Below are 17510 nucleotides of genomic sequence, written 5' to 3'. Positions count from 1 at the left end.
GTAGCTGGTGTTGGCATTATTGTTGTTATTTCGAGGCTGGTAGGCCTGCTGTTGTGGACGCTGTTGTTGTTGCTGATATTGCTGAGTTTGCGGTTGCTGATAATGTTGAGCTTCCCTAAAAGAAGGTGCTATATGAGCCACCTGATGCTGATTATTGATTGGGCGAGCAATCTTCCTCTTTACAGAGGGTCTTCTTTTGACATGGGCAGACACATCGTGTGCCTCTCCCTCCTTCTTCTTCGCAAAACTTCCATATCTCTTTGCTGAAGAGCCCTCATCTCGAGTTAAGCGTCCTTCTCGGATCCCCTCTTCCAATCTCATCCCCATATTCACCATCTCGGTGAAGTCTGAGGGAGAACTGGCTATCATTCTCTCGTAATAGAACGAGCTCAAGGTCTTCAAAAAGATCTTGGTCATCTCTTTCTCCTCTAGGGGTGGCATTATCTGAGCTGCCAATTCGCGCCACCTCTGGGCGTACTCTTTGAAGGTCTCTTTCTCTTTCTGGGACATCGCCCTCAATTGGTCCCTATCAGGAGCCATATCCACATTATATTTATATTGCTTGACGAAGGCCTCGCCAAGATCGTTGAAAGATCGGATGTTCGAACTCTCCAAACCCATGTACCACCGGAGAGCGGCGCCGGACAGACTGTCCTGGAAATAGTGGATGAGCATTTGATCATTATCAGTTTGTGTTGACATCTTGCGAGCATACATCACAAGATGGCTGAGTGGGCATGTGTTTCCCTTATACTTCTCAAAGTCAGGCACTTTGAATTTGATAGGGATCTTCACGTTGGGCACAAGGCACAACTCAGCAGCACTTTTACCAAAGAGGTCCTTCCCCCTCAACGTCTTCAGCTCCTTGCAAAGCTCAAGGAATTGGTCCTTCATATCATCCATCTTCTCATAAACGTCTGGGTCCTTAGATGGCTCAGAATGATAGATGGTATCTTCAACCCTTGGTAAAGTGTGCACGACAGGAGGTGGCACGGACATGACCGGGCTAGATGCCGGCAAAGAAGCAAGAGTACGAGCAAAACCCTCTGGCACAAAGTTGGCGGGCATTCCCCAAGGGAACCCGGCTGGCATGGATGGTGCAAAGTGAGCAGTTGCAGCAGGCACAATAGAAGTTACGATCTCAGAAATGACCGTCCTCTGGGGAGGAGTTGATGGCATTGGAGAAGACTGGCTCTGAGCGGCCAAGAATGACTCCATCAGGGCAGTCAATCTGGCTACTTCCTCCTTCAGCTTGCGGTTCTCTTGTTCCAAATGATCCATCAGTCTTGAAGAGTTGGCTCTGGTGTAGTACTGGTGAGTCAGCTTGTCTTCAAAATAAATGAAGAACACGGAGTTAGACCATAGGACAAGAAGCCTGGAGAAAAACCTGCTTATGCACATGATGCATGCAATGCTTGTGCATATGATTTGTTTTTTATTTCAGAGGAACTTTAGAACTCTACTTGTAAATTTTGGGAAATATTACATTTTTATCGCATGTGAAAACATCTTATCAATAGTATCTGGAAAATATATTTTCACACCAAAGGATTACATCATTGGTAACCAAATACAAAAAAAAGGAAAATAGTCATCCTATGGATCCCTAAAAACAATCATCTAAAGCTCGGGATACAGGAAGATAAGATGCACGAAGCCTTTTCACCTCCTCCTCATAGGCTACCTCCATATCTGCCTTCACCTTGGCGAGTCGATCGTACTTCCTCTTCCAGAACCTAGAAGACTGAGGAAGTAGAGAAGTCCATGCATCATCAGGATCACCAATAACCTGATGCTCGAGAAACTCAATCAAAGCATCCTTCTCCTTAATCTGCTGAAGCAACTTTTCTCGTTCACGGATCCAGGCACGTGAACGGTCTTCGTCTCTCAACTCCTCTACTCCTTGGTCAGGAAGGGTTGAAGGCCCAACCATAACCAAAGGCGTAGGTCTTGGATACTCGTACGGCATGAGATACTCAGAAGCTCTCCTTCTAACCCAAGCAGTGTAAGGCTCCAAAGGGACACAATTCTTAGGACCTAACTCATTCCTTCCTTTCCTATGAATCTTGCGCCAAGCGCGGACCATCCTAGCTTTCAAGCCTTGGGGATCTTTACCCTCCTGAAAGAACATACCTTCTAAAAGAATGTTATTGGGTTTATCCTTTAGGGGGAACCCAAGCTGACGACGTGCTAAAACAGGGTTGTAGTTAATCCCACCACATGTACCAAGAAGAGGTACATTGGAGAATTCACCACAAGAGTCGATAATCTGCACGCCATCGTACACACGGTTGTACCAAGAGATATCATCATTAGTGAGAGACATAAGTCTCGTGGACCACCGTAGACATCCCTTGTTCTCCTTGAAGGCGACCGTCTGTGGTAAGTGAGAAATAAACCACTTATACAATAGAGGCAAACAACAAACAATGGCACCACCACCCTTTGCATTCCTCATATGCAAAGAAAAATGAGTATCACCCAACAGAGTCGAAACGGGATTAAGAGTAGTGAAAATCCTAATAGCGTTCACATCTACAAACTTGTCGATGTTGGGGAATAACACTAACCCATAGATGAGAAGTACAAATATGGCCTCAAAGGCATCCTCACTCATGGCCTTCCCATACATAGTAGCTTGAGCAATGAGGAACTCAGAAGGGAGACCTTGAATTCCACCTTTGGTAGTCATATGAGCACCAACCAGAGATTCATCTATATGCAACATGTCAGCTATCTCTCGAGAAGTAGGAATACTTTCCAAACCACTGAACGACAACTGGTCTAGAATAGGTATACCCACAAGGTATGCATACTCCTCAAGCGTGGGCAAAAGCTGAAAATCCGGAAATATGAAGCAACGGTACAAAGGATCATAAAACTGCACCAATACACTCATCAATCCTTCATCAACCTGAGTAGTCATAAGAGGAATAAGCTTCCCAAAACGAGCCTTGAAACCCAAGGGATCTAATACATAATATGTCAAATTCCTTAGTTCTTTCAAATCTGGTTGTCTGAAGCTGTACTTCTTTGTATTCCTTCTTTGTCTTTCCATGTCTGAAAATTTGCAAATAGACCTCTTAAGTTCCTTGAAAATTTTCTTTTTATTTTGATGATATGGATGCAAATGGGTGGATGAATGCATGAATGCAACAATCACACTCAAGGATCAAGCAAAGCACACCAAACAAAGGTCATGGGATGGATCATATTATCCTTAATATCAATCATCCATTTTGGTGGATTATGGTTTACACCTTATCAACACCCAAGTTCCATTGATATTAAGGATACATAAACGGATCAACCATGAATCAAGGGTTTGTTGCAAGTCACGAGCATGGAGTCTCGGTTAAGAACCACCCAAAGGGAGTGTATTAGGGTTTAACATGCCAAACGTGTTCTACAAGAGGTTTCCATAATCATAATCCCATCTTTCGGATATTATCGGAGAAACGACTACTCGTATTCCAAAATATATTCTCAAGAGAGACTCTTATGAGTGTAGTATCGCGTAACAATCGTATCAAATCTTACACTTGAACGACTTTCGCACTACATCCTAAAAATAGGCCAAGATGGGCTTGGTAAACTAAGGTCCTTGGCTTCTAAGGTCTATATTGGAAAGAGTAATGTCTAACCACAACTACTTGTGTGACATTATTGATCCCAACATGACCTCCACCAAGTGAATGGACTTGCAAGTCAACTTGCTAAGGAATAACTCCACACAAGTCAACAAGACCATGCCATTCTCCTATCCTAAGTGCACTCGAGTTCGGGTATAGAACTCATCTCACAAAGATCACCAAGCATACAAGGAGTTAATATTCAAGCAAATCAATCATTATATACAATACAGTAATCCCAAATTGCACAAAAATATGTCACAAAACAATATACAATACAATACAACAATTATGAAAAGTAGGCAAAACCCACTAGGAAAATCATATTCCCCAGCAGAGTCGCCACTTTTCTGTAGCGGGGTATTCGTTACCATTAGAGATATTGACTAAATCTAAGGTAAAACATACAAGTCGAGTCGCCACCGCACTTCTATTTATCCAAAGGAATGGTTAGAAAGCGAACAAAAACCTAAAAGTTTTATCAAATAAAAAACTAGTAAAAATGTCAGAGATCGGGGTAAGGGGGTTGGTTATGCAATGGGAAGGTTTTAAGCACCCAAAACATCCTAGGTACTCCTAGGGAGCCCTTTTCATACTTGTTGTAAGGTTGGTATTTTGTGAAAATTTATTTGTGCAAACATGATTGAAGAGATGAGAAGAGAATATACAAGTTTATTTACATTTTTGTGTTTGGATGGATAAACCCATTGCCTACGTACCATCTTTAAAAGATTAGGATCAAAACCTCGTAGTTCGGGGTAAAAATCTCAAAATGAGTTGGTGAATTGATTGGTCCAAAAGCCTTAAGGTCTTTTGTTATCCAAGGGAGAAAACTCAACCTAAATCCACAAATCCACCATGTGAGGATAACTTCAACATGCTAGTGAGGGGTTAACCCTATAATAAGCATGGAAGATTCATTGTCCATCACTAAGGATATAGGTGAGTATTACATCTACCTCAAGGATAACTCAAACCTAATAGCTAAAGGTTATAGAAAATTTGATTAAGAAAGTGGCCATTGAAACCACAAAAATACATTTGAATGGGTTGTATTTACCAATGAAAAGTATGTACAAAATGGTCAAAATTGACTTAGAAGTTTAATTCAAAATAAGTATTAAGAAAAGATAGTTTTAAAATCAAAAGCATAAGGCTTAGGTTTCTAATGTTGAAAACAAGTGTTAAATGTTTGCACAAAAGTTTTGGCTTGGGTTAGAGTGGAGAGAAGAAGAAGAATGGCTAAAGTCCTAAGCATACAAGAGGTAAGGGACCAGAAGAAAAACCACACATGGAGTTCCTCTCTTGAGATCATATTGATGATCCAAGTAGCTCCCATCCTTTGGAATATGTAAGCAAAATAAGTAAGCTCAAGCAATCAACATGATCAAACAAGCTTCTTAGAAGATCCCCAATGTATCTTGTATCTTTCATTTTTTGATGGACATGGCAATGATTCTTCAATTTGAGTTCTCATAGGAACCCCTAGCACAAAAGCACACACATCAAAAAGTTTTATGAAGCAAATCAAGAATGGACAAGAGTGAGTTTAGAGGTTTGGTCCTTCTAATCCATCTTCAACATTAAGGTCCTTTTACTCCAATTTGCATAGGGAAACTCCTAGAAACTAAGTCCATTTATCCATTTCTTTTGCATTTGGTCCACAACAATCAAAACAAAACACAAGCACAATAATATATATACAATTAAATGTACAAGAATGATAAATTGCATAAAGGAAAAAGCAAATGAATAATATGTACAAGAATGATAAATTGCATAAAGTAAAGAGCAAAAAGTAAATGTTAATGGTTAATAGTTAATGTTAGTAGTTAGTGTGCCATAAGGCAAATTTAGCGCTATGTTAAGCAATCGTAATTGGACTTATGTAGAAGTCACAACTATCTGAGGCCGGTCAATAATAATGTAGGCAACAACACAAGTTAGAAGTCTTGATTAGTGAATCAAGTTCCAACAACTTGCCATGCCAAAAGAAAAAGAGAATTGATCTTGTATTGGTTTAAGCCTTTTGCAAGATTTAGGAAACAACCTATCCTTAATGCAAAGCCATTCACTTGATTAATTGATCAAGATGAATTAGATTTGAATCAAGGAAGATTAAGTCTCCCAATCAATGCTAACTTATCAACCTTCAACTCATTGATCAAAAAGAAAAGAAAAGAAGAAGAAGAAGAAGATGGATAATGAAAAGAAATAAGTGCATTAAATGAAATAGCATGTACCAATCAACAAGTGTTGACCAATGACATTGAGGATCATGGTCAAACAATCAAAAACAGAAGTGAGATGAAGATTGGAAGTCAAGGAATGAACAAAATATTTTTGGCATTTTTAATACTTAAAATAAACTTGAATTAAAATAATAAAGAAATGTCAAACTTCAAAATCACCTCAAATCAACCTTAGAAGGTCCAAGTGATTTATCCCAAGTTCAACAAGGTCAAACAAAGTTTGACAAAAACTTTCAGCATTTTTAAAAGTCAGAAACTATTTTTAATCAATTAAAAATGAATAAAAATAACCTAATTGAACTAAAATCTCAAATAAATCTCAAATCAATTAAAAAATTGATGAGAATATTTTTCATAGATCCATCATCATTCAAATAGGTTAGGAAAATATTTTTATATTTTTTGAATATTGAAAACTATTTAAAATGAATTAAAAATAACCAGAAAAGAGAAAATTCACAAAAAATATCAAATGGCAAAATAAAAAATATTAAAAATCATTTTTAGAAACTAGAATTTAAATGTAGAAGAATGCAATTGGTCCCATATTTTTTGGATTAAGAATAAAGAAGTTATGAATTTTTGAAAATAAAGGAAATAAAAGAAATAAAATCAGAAATTAAAAAAATCAAAAAAACCACAAGCGTCTGATCAAGCCTCATTAATTGACGTGGCTGATCAGATGGATGTGAGATGCGTGCTTATGGTGGTCTCCAGTCAAACGCGTCTCACAAGGCATTATTAAAAGTCAAACATAACAAGGGCCAGGATTAGATCGTGGGAAGCGCATCCAAGGGTCCAGATTCAATCTGGCAAGAGACGGTGGTGTACACCCCGTCTTCTCTGGCGAGCATGCGTTTTCCGGTGACATTTGGAGGTTTTAAAAACTTAATAAAAATGAGCGATCCTCATATCATTAGAAAGCTGGGGTGATGTACATCACCCCTGTAACCTTGGATTGTACTCAAAGTTTCTATGGAGTGAGAAATCAGAGTTGGAAAGTCCAGGTACATGAACTGAAATTCATTAAAACATAAAATCAAAGCCACCACTGGCTTGCCTCTCAGGTGAGGACTTCAGAAAACACATTGGCCAGGAAAATAGATCATGGAACAAGGAGATTCGAAGCAAAAACTAGTTGAACCATACCTTTGGATTGTGAAGATTTGAGCTCTTTTCCTTGCTTCCTTTTGCAAAACAGAAGTTCAATGGATCATATGAGGAAGGTCTAGGAACTTTAGATCTAAAGATTCAACCAAATTCAGTTGAATTTCAGATCTGAAAATTTTATGAAATGTGAACTAGTTCCTTTGGTAATGGCTATGGATTCAGTTGTGCAGCATATCAGGCGCCTTTAGGTTGAAGAATTATGAAGCATAGCATGTCTATTTATAGCTGAATTGGAGGCAAGGCAAGGAAAAACTCGTGTGCATGGCAAGTGGATATTCTTTGCATGGGCTTGCATGATCATGTAGAAGGCCCAAACTCAATTGCATTTGCATGCTGATGATCAATCAAATGGACTTGGACGTGCAGATGGCAATGCAATGGCTTGTGTAATGAGTTTCAACATGCTATGCATAAATATGCCTAAACTTCACCCCAAAATTTGCCCGTTAATTTTTATACTTTCAATAGATTCAAATGGGGGCTATTCATTTTTTAAAACATTAATCTCAAAGGAACAAAGACCCAGCGCACAGGCCACCAAATCCAAAAGTTGACCTGAACTATCATGCTCGCTAGACGAGCAAACACTTCGCTAGGCGAAGCCCATGCTTCATCCTTCGATCCAGCGAACCTTATTGGTTTAGCTATTGGAATGCTCGCTACCTACTCGCTAGATGCTCGCCTAGCGAGTAAGTACTAACTGTGCTTTTATCCAAGTCTGGGAGTATTCGCTGGAACACTCGCCGAGTGTTCGCCTAGCGAACCCTTCGCTAGCTCACTCGCCTAGCGAAGCTTGCGGATATACAAAAATTCTGGGCCTGAATTGCCTTCAGTCTGAGCCCACCAAGACACAAAAATTCAGCTATAAATTCCAAGACTTCCTTTGAGAAGGGGGATCAGAAAAACAACGGGGAAAACCTTAGAAGCTAATTCAGAGAACTCATCGGTACAAAGGTTACCTCCACCAACCCTATCAGGCATAAACCCTAAGATTGCTCTGCAAACCCAACGGTGTAACTCAACTTCGTTCGATCCCTCCAATCAGGTTTGCCCTATTCCCACTACTCTATGCTCCCAATTTGAAATTTGTAAATGTAGGAGGCATTATGGTTGAATTTGGAAAGGCGAATATCGTTAGGTTTTGCATGTGGGTTTAGATGTGCATAAATGTGTAAAACTATACTTTGAATATTCGGTCATGTAATTTCTATAATGGATGCCATAGGGTTTGGGGTTTCCGAAATCGTACCAGTATCAAAGAAGAACCCAGAACCCGCAGCCGTTCGCTAGCACCTCGCTAAGCGAACCTGTAGCGAGGGTTCTCCAGGCCCTCGCTAGGCGAGGCAGTAGCGAACATGACAGTAGTTGATTTTTTTTTCTGTTTGTATTTTGATCTGTTTTGTAAGTGTTTGACATGTTTTCTATTGCGTTTACACGCTGTTTGCCTGACACTATTATTGCTATGATTCTTTTGTTCGGTGCAACTCTTGAGTGCACCCCATTCCGTTATTCTAACATGTTTGCTGAATTTTTGTAACGGCTCCCATGATTCTTGAAGAGATAGCTCGGCATTCCATTTTATTTGTGGGATATCATCGTGGAGATTTATTCTGATTACTTGGCTAATTACATCGCCTTCGAATATGTGATCTTATCCCTCTCTTTGTTGCCTTACGATATTACGGTAATGTCCCGCGAACGTGGGGATACCCTTAGCAAAAGGCCCTTTCGATTAAATCACCATCGTCCTTAAACAGATCAGTCATAGTTCCTTCGATCAAAAGGTCAATGTCCCTACGAGATAAACCTTGTCCCTCGAATGTTGCCTTCGAATATATGACTTTGTCCCTCGATGACCCTTCATTGTAGCCTACGATTAAATGATGATCGTCCCTTCGAATGCTAAGGTATCCTTACAAATGTTGCCTTCAATGACCAATCGACGACCCCACGATGTCCCTTTACATCCAAAGGATAAGACTACTTACTTCTCAATAGTAAGGACAATTTTACCCTCCTAAGGATAGGAAATACCTATAAAGACCTTGGTTAGGTATAATTCTTAAATGCTTGCTCACAACTTAAAATACTTTTCACACCTCACACTTTTCAAAACATCTTTTAGAAAACCACCACTTGGTATACATTCGCACCAGAATCATCGCCGAGTTATATTTTTCTAAACATCTTTCAAAATCAAATGAGATAAACACTTTGTATACATTCGTACAAGAATCATTACAAAGTTAAACTCTCCTTTCAAAATATTTTCTAAACACACCACATTTCTCAAACACTTTCTCAAACAAGGAAAACATAAGTGAGTTAAGCAGTTAAGAGCCCATGGATAACCATGGATACAAAGGGTGCTAACACCTTCCCTTTGTATAATGTACCTCCCGAACTCAAAATCTAATCAAGGTCTTTCCTGTTCTTTTCCGCCTTTCCTTATTGGATAAGAGAAAAGTCAGTGGCGACTCTTGCTATCCGCAACATTGCTTTTCAAAGCAAAAACACAAAGTCAGTTCACCGTATCACAGAACTGGCGACTTTGCTGGGAACTCTTAAAAAGAGAGGTTACCTTAAAGATAAGATCACTTATGTTTTCGAATTGTTTCTTTGTCTGATTTACTCTTAAGGGATTTTGGGTATTCTATGCTTGAGTGAAAGATCCTACACCCGGATCTAGTGTACCTTAGGTAAGTAGCAAGAGATCATCGCGACTGTCCGGCGTATACTGGAATGGTTAAAATGATGGCTACGGTTAATGTGACACTTTGGATGTCCTGATGTTCCTCATGTTTACTTGAGGAAAAATTTGGCGTCTGCGTGGTGTCATCAAAGCATTAACCAGACCTTTAGAACCCTAATTGACTCATCCTAGCCATTAGAAAGTAGTGAGATAACTGACTTTGGTTCCGACTGGGGTTGGTTGATACTCGATACTACACTCTTTGAGATTGGACTTTAGGGAAATTTTGGTCAACCGCTTGGTGTTGCACTGAAGTGGACTTAAGGAAAGGTCAATGATTTGAGATCCTTCTAGAACCCGGTTACTATTCTAGGACAGGTTGAACCAACCAAACTTCAGTGGGGAGGGTACTTACCTATGGAACTCATGCAAGCCTGAAAACCTAGGGATAATTGCGGTGTGACTTGTTTGTGTTTGTTACTTACTAAACATCATGACATCATGACATCATAACATCATAACATCATGACATCATGACATCATGGCATTGTACTAACCATTTTGATGACTTAGGGATTTAACTTTGTTCTGTTTTGTAAGACTATGGCTTCCAGGAAGACCATCCGGATCAATTTTGTAGCGATCTCTCCTCAACTCAAGGATTTAGTGTCAGAACTTTCCGATCATGCTCGGTTCATCCAGAAACATGGCCATCTCCTCAAATTGGTTACCACCGGGTTCAAGGAAGGTATGATGAGAGTTCTATTCCAGTTTTTCGATCCTAAACATCATTGCTTCACCTTCCCGGATTATCAGTTGGTACCCACATTAGAAGACTTTTCCAGGTTACTTGGGATACCTATCCTTGATCAAACACCTTTCAGTGGTTTAGAAAAGATTCCGAGGTCTGAAGAGATTGCCGTGGCTTTACACATGACAAAGTCCGACATTGAAACTAATTGGGTAACAAGAAGTGAAGTTAAGGGTCTACTTGCCAAATTTCTGATAAATAAGGCCTGAGAATTCCTAAAAGCTAAGAATGTCCACGCTTTTAAAGATGTTCTAGCCTTACTAATCTATGGTTTGGTGCTATTTCCTAATCCGGATCAATTCATAGACATGAATGTTGTTAAGATATTTCTCACTCATAACCCTGTGCCCACCTTGCTTGGAGACATTTTGCATTCCCTTCACACTCGTACTATGAAAAGGCAAGGGACTCTCATATGCTGCGTACCTTTATTATCTAGGTGGTTTATTTCACACCTTCCTCAATCAGTCTTAAAGAATGAGCAAAATTTGAAATGGTCTCAAAGGATAATGTCGCTCTCCCATTCAGACATCCATTGGTGTCCTCAACCCAAAGAAAATGTTATCATCATTGACCGTTGTGGAGAATTCTCTAACGTACCACTCCTGGGGATAAGAGGAGGTATTACTTATAATCCTGCTTTAGCCCTACGTCAGTTTGGTTATGCTCGAAGAGATGGTCCACATGAAATAATTATCCAAGGCACTGTGTTTGACTATGACAACGATTCTCAAGGTCTCCGTCAAAGGTTTGTACGAGCTTGGGGCATGGTGAAAAGAAGTACTTTAGGACAGAAAAACTCTATTCCTATGGAACCTTATCTCAGATGGGTACGCGCCAGATCTCGTGAGCTTATCATGCCATATCTTGCAATCAGACCTCTGATTGTTGAACCAAAAGTTGAAGGAGGTACCCCTCAGATCATTCCTTATCCAGATATGCCTACCAATGTTGAAGAATTGAAGAAATCTTGGATACTTTTGAAGCTCAGTTCTGGGCTGAAAGGAAGAAAGTATTAGAGCTCACCAGCCAGCTTAAGGAGGAATGAGGTCTCAATGCATATCTCCGCCCAAAAAGAAGCCGCCCCTGGGAGACTTGAGCTTTCATTTTTTTTCCCTTGTAATGAACATTGATTAAAGAAGTTATTAATAAAAGTTCCCCTTTTAGTGGTTTAAGCAAAGTTAAATTCCAAAAGTCCTTGAGAACATTTCATACATTGCATAGCATAACATAACATTGCATAACAGGTACTCTAAAGGATCAATGTTCTCACGGTCTTCCTCTCAATCAGGAAAATGGCTCTCGAACAAACTGTCAAGGATCTCCAGGGTCAGAATGCTCAATTCCAGGAGATGATCTTGAAGTTATCCAAGGGGTAGGAGGAACTGAAGACTCTATTGCTTGAGAAGAAGAAAGACAAGAAGCCTGTGAGTTGCATTAACCCGGGAAGAAGGTTTAAAGGACAGGCTCCAGGAGTCAAGATTGGAATTCTGAAGGACAAAGAAGATGAGTCAGAAAATGATTCAGAAGACGAGAATGCTGATCTCTTCAACCCTGAGGACGACTATGAAAATTATGAAAACGAACAGTACTCTCCGAAAGATGATAAGTATAAGTTGCTAGAAGAACGTATGCTAGCTATGGAGGGCCAGAAGGCGCCCGGTCTGGATTTCAAAAGCTTAGGTCTGGTCTCTGATGTGGTCATTCCTCGCAAATTCAAGGTCCCCGCTTTCACTAAGTATGATGGTGTGTCTTGTCCTCAGATGCATCTGAGAGCTTATGTGAGAAAGATCCAGCCATATACCACTGATAGGAAGCTATGGATCCATTTCTTCCAAGAGAGTCTGTCTGGCACACAGTTAGAGTGGTATTATCAGCTCGAGAGCTCTAACATCTGCACCTGGACTGATTTAGCAACCGCTTTCTACAAGCACTACCAGTATAATTCTGAATTAGCGCCTACTCGGCTACAGCTGCAGAATATGACTATGGGCTCTAAAGAAAGCTTCAAAGAATATGCTCAAAAATGGAGAGACTTGGCTGGCAGAGTCAAACCCTCTATGACTGATCGAGAATAAGTGGACATGTTCATAGGTACACCGACTGGCCCATTCTACAGCCATCTATTGGGAAGTTCCTCATCGGGTTTCACTGAACTTATATTGACGGGTGAACATGTTGAAAGCGGCATTCGAAGTGGAAAGATACAGGCGGCTACCTCTACAAGCACCAAAAAGTCCTATCAGGGGAAGAATGAATCAAATGTTGTGTACGGTCAAAGGAGTCATAACAAGAAAAATCGTGACCATACTGTTGGAGCAGTTACGATTGCAGCACCGCCATCTCAAAACTTCCAACACAGACAAGATAGGCCAAGAAGGCAGTTTACCAAGATCAATATGACTTTAGCACAAGCACTGCAGGGTATGCTAAAAGAAAATTTAATTACCCTCAGAGATCCTCCTGCAAATCCCAACACTACTTCTCCTCGTTATAATCCCAATGCCAGGTGTGCATATCACTCTGATAGCCCCGGGCATGGTACAAATGATTGTTGGTTGTTGAAGAATAAGATTCAGGATATGATCGACGCTGGAGAGATTAATTTTGATCCTTCGGAGACTCCTAATGTCATCACTGCTCCTCTGCCTAATCATGACAAAACTGTTAATGCTGTAGAAGAGGCTGATAGCGATTGCGACTTGGATAGCTGGATTTTCCCAACAATTGGTGGCGGACTCAATAATTGGAAGGCTGAAGACACTATCCCGATTTCCTTTAGTCAGGAGTAATTGTTATTTCTATTTTAGTGTTTCAAATTTTGTAATTTTTTTTAAAGCATTGTGTCTGTACCCGGGGCACAATAGCTAATTTTTCAAGGGTTTTGTCATTTTCATAAGCATATTCACATTCAATAAATCAATGGACCTTTTTGCATTCAAATATTGCGCTCTTTTATCTTTCCTGTCATCTTTCAAATAAGCTATGTTTTCTTACACACACTCACATAACCGATTGCAGATCCATATCCACTCTGGATCCGGTTGATAATAATTCTACTACTGTTAATTATGGCTTTGAAAATCCGATCTACCAAGCCGAGGATGGAAGTGAGGAAGATTGCGAAGTACCTGGAGAGCTTGCCAGACTGTTACTGTAAGAAGAAAAGACTATATAGCCTTATGAGGAATCAATTGAAATTGTAAATCTGGGTACTGAAGTAGACAAGAAAGAAGTCAAAATAGGAGCAGGCTTGGAAAACAGTGTCAAAGAAATATTGATTCAGATGTTACATGACTATGTAGAGATTTTTGCTTGGTCTTATGAAGACATGCCAGGACTGGATGCTGATATAGTAGTACATCATTTGCCGATGAAGGAAGATTGTCATCCTGTTAAGCAAAAGGTTCGTCGCATGTGTCCTGAAATGTCTGAGAAAATCAAAGCCGAGGTTATGAAACAATTTGATGCAGGTTTTCTAGCTGTTACTTCTTATCCTCAATGGGTTGCTAATGTGGTACCCGTGCCAAAGAAGGATGGTAAGGTGCGAATGTGTGTAGATTACAGAGATTTGAATAAAGCAAGTCCCAAGGATAACTTTCCACTTCCGCACATTGATGTTATGGTAGATAACACCGCTCAACACAAGGTATTCTCATTCATGGATGGATTCTTAGGTTATAACCAGATTAAGATGGCACCTGAAGACATGGAAAAAACTACGTTTGTGACGCAATCGGGCACTTTCTGTTACAAAGTAATGCCATTCAGTTTAAAGAATGCAGGGGCAACATACCAGCGTGCTATGGTGGTTTTGTTCCATGATATGATCCATCATGAAATAGAGGTATATGTGGATGACATGATAGCCAGATCTCATACTGAAGAAGAATATCTCGATCATTTATAGAAACTGTTTGAGAGGTTGAAGAAATACAAGTTGAGATTGAACCCGAACAAATGCACCTTTGGAGTAAGATCCGGTAAACTCTTGGGCTTTAGGGTCAGTGGTAGAGGAATTGAGGTTGACCCGGCTAAGGTGAGAGCTATTCAAGAAATGCCAGTTCCCGGTACAGATAAAGAAGTCAGAGGTTTCTTGGGACGCTTGAATTACATTGCCCGATTTATCTCCCATTTGACTGCTACTTGCAAACCCATCTTCAAATTACTGAGGAAAAATCAAGAGATAATATGGAATGATGAATGTCAAGAAGCTTTTGACAAAATCAAGAAGTATCTCCAAGAACCTCCAATTCTGATGCCACCAGTTGAAGGAAGATCTCTAATCATGTATTTGACCGTGTTTGAAAATTCAATGGGGTGTGTGCTGGGGCAACATGACGAGTCTGGTCGAAAAGAGCATGCAATATACTACCTTAGCAAAAAGTTTACCGACTGTGAAACAAGATACTCACTGCTTGAGAAAACTTGTTGTGCTTTGGCTTGGGCTGCTCGCCGACTAAGACAGTATATGTTGAATCATACCACTTTATTGATTTCTAAGATGGATCCTATCAAATATATATTTGAGAAACCTGCTCTCTCCGGAAGAATAGCAAGATGGCAGATGATTTTAACAGAGTATGATATCCAGTATACTACCCAGAAAGCAATCAAAGGAAGCGTGTTAGCTGATCATTTGGCTCATCAAGCAGTTGATGATTACCAATCTATGAATTTTAAGTTCCCTGGTGAGGATGTTATGCTTGTTACTGATTTTGAAGAACCTGGACCAGATGAAGGACCCGAACTAGGATCCCGATGGACTATGGTTTTTGATGGATCTTCTAATGCATTGGGCAATGGTGTTGGTGTTGTAATTATTTCTCCCAAGGGTTGCCATACGCCTTTCACTGCTAGACTATGTTTTGATTGTACCAATAATATGGCTGAGTATGAAGCATGTATTTTGGGGCTCAGAGCTGCTATAGACCTGAGAATCAAATTTTTGAGTGTGTACGGAGACTCAGCCTTAGTAATCAGCCAGATCAAAGGAGAATGGGACACTAAACATCCGAATCTCATCCCTTATCGAGAGCGGGTGTTGACATTAATCCCATACTTTGAAGAGATTACATTCGAACATATTCCACGAGAAGAGAATCATTTGGCAAACGCATTGGCTACCATGTCATCTATGTACAGAGTCAGATGGGACAATGAAGCTCCCATGATCACCATTGAACGATTAGATGAACCAGTATATTGTTATGAATTTAATGCTGATGAAGTAGAAGAGAAACCTTGGTTCCACGAAGTAAAAAGATATTTAGAAACTCAGGAATACCTTGAAGGGGCATCCATCAATGACAGAAAATTTCTGAGGAAGTTCTCCGCTAAATTCTTTTTGAGTAATGGAGTATTATACAAATGTAATCATGATTCGACTTTGCTTCGTTGTGTGGATAAAAAGGAAGCAGAAAAGATTATGGAAGACATGCATGACGGTATTTTTGGGACTCATTCTAGTGGACATACGATGGCCAAGAAGATTCTGAGATCAGGGTATTATTGGTCTACCATGGAAGCTGATTGCCACCATCACTCCAGAACTTGTCACAAGTGCCAGATCTATGCGGACAAAGTACATGTACCTCCTGCTCCATTGAACGTGTTGACAGCCCCTTGGCCCTTTGCAATGTGGGGCATTGATATGATTGGAGAGATTAAACCTACTGCTTCTAATGGACATCATTTCATTCTTGTTGCTATTGATTACTTTACAAAGTGGGTAGAGGCAACCTCATTTGCTTCTGTCACCAAGAATGTGGTGGCACGGTTCATCAAGAATAGTCTTATTTGTCGGTATGGCATCCCTGAAAGAGTTATCACTGATAATGGTACTAATTTGAACAACAAGATGATTACTGAACTCTACACGCAGTTCAAAATAAAACACCATAACTCTTCTCCGTACCGGCCAAAGATGAATGGCGCCGTAGAAGCTGCTAATAAGAATGTTAAGAAGATTATACAAAAGATGACAGTAACATACAAAGACTGGCATGAGATGTTACCATTTTCTCTTCATGGTTATCGCACTTCAGTACGCACTTCGACAGGGGCAACTCCTTTCTCTTTAGTCTACGAAATGGAAGCCGTTTTACCAGTGGAAGTTCAGATTCCCTCTCTAAGAATTATGAAAGATGCAAGCTTAGATGAAGATGAATGGATTCAGACTCGACTCGACCAGATAAATTTGATTGATGAAAAGAGACTTGCGGCTGTTTATCATGGGCAGATATATCAGAAGCGCATGACCCAGGCATTTAATAAAAAAGTCAAGAGACAGGTGTATCAAATTGGCGACTTGGTGATCAAGCGTATCATTCTACCACAAGGTGATCCTAGAGGCAAATGGACTCCCACATACGAAGGGCCATTTGTAGTTAAGAAGGTATTCTCTGGTGGAGCCATGATGCTTGCTACAATGGATGGCGAAGATTTCCCGCATCCCGTGAACGCGGACATAGTTAAAAAATACTACGCATAAAAGAGACCCGCTAGGTCGACGTATCTAGGCAAAAGTAAGGGCATCCCGGCGAACCAAAAGGGTTCCGGCAAAAATTAGGGATAAACATATAAAAATGTACACCCGACAAGTCGAAAACCTGAAAAGGCGGCTTGGGCAAAAAAGGGTATCCTGGTGGACTGAAAACCTGAAAAGGCGGTCCAGGCAAAAATTAGGGATTAAAGCTTCACCAAAGTCAAAGGGACTGAACAAGCCAATCACTTCCATCCGACAACAAGGGATGAGGTGCTTGAAGACATAATAGCAGTAGCAGAATTTAAATCAATAGGACTTTTTCTCATAGCTGTTTTTTCTTTGCTTTCTTTACAATTTCCTCTTACTAGGATTTCTGTCTCCTTGTATTAAAATTGCTTATTTATAGACCCTCTTTCAAAATCAATACAATTTTATTTCCAAAAAGATACTTTTTTTTTACTTTCTT

This window comes from Lathyrus oleraceus, chromosome 6, assembly GCF_024323335.1.
Source record: "Lathyrus oleraceus cultivar Zhongwan6 chromosome 6, CAAS_Psat_ZW6_1.0, whole genome shotgun sequence".
Classification (NCBI taxonomy): Eukaryota; Viridiplantae; Streptophyta; class Magnoliopsida; order Fabales; family Fabaceae; genus Lathyrus; species Lathyrus oleraceus.
This window is presented reverse-complemented; position numbering follows the sequence as displayed.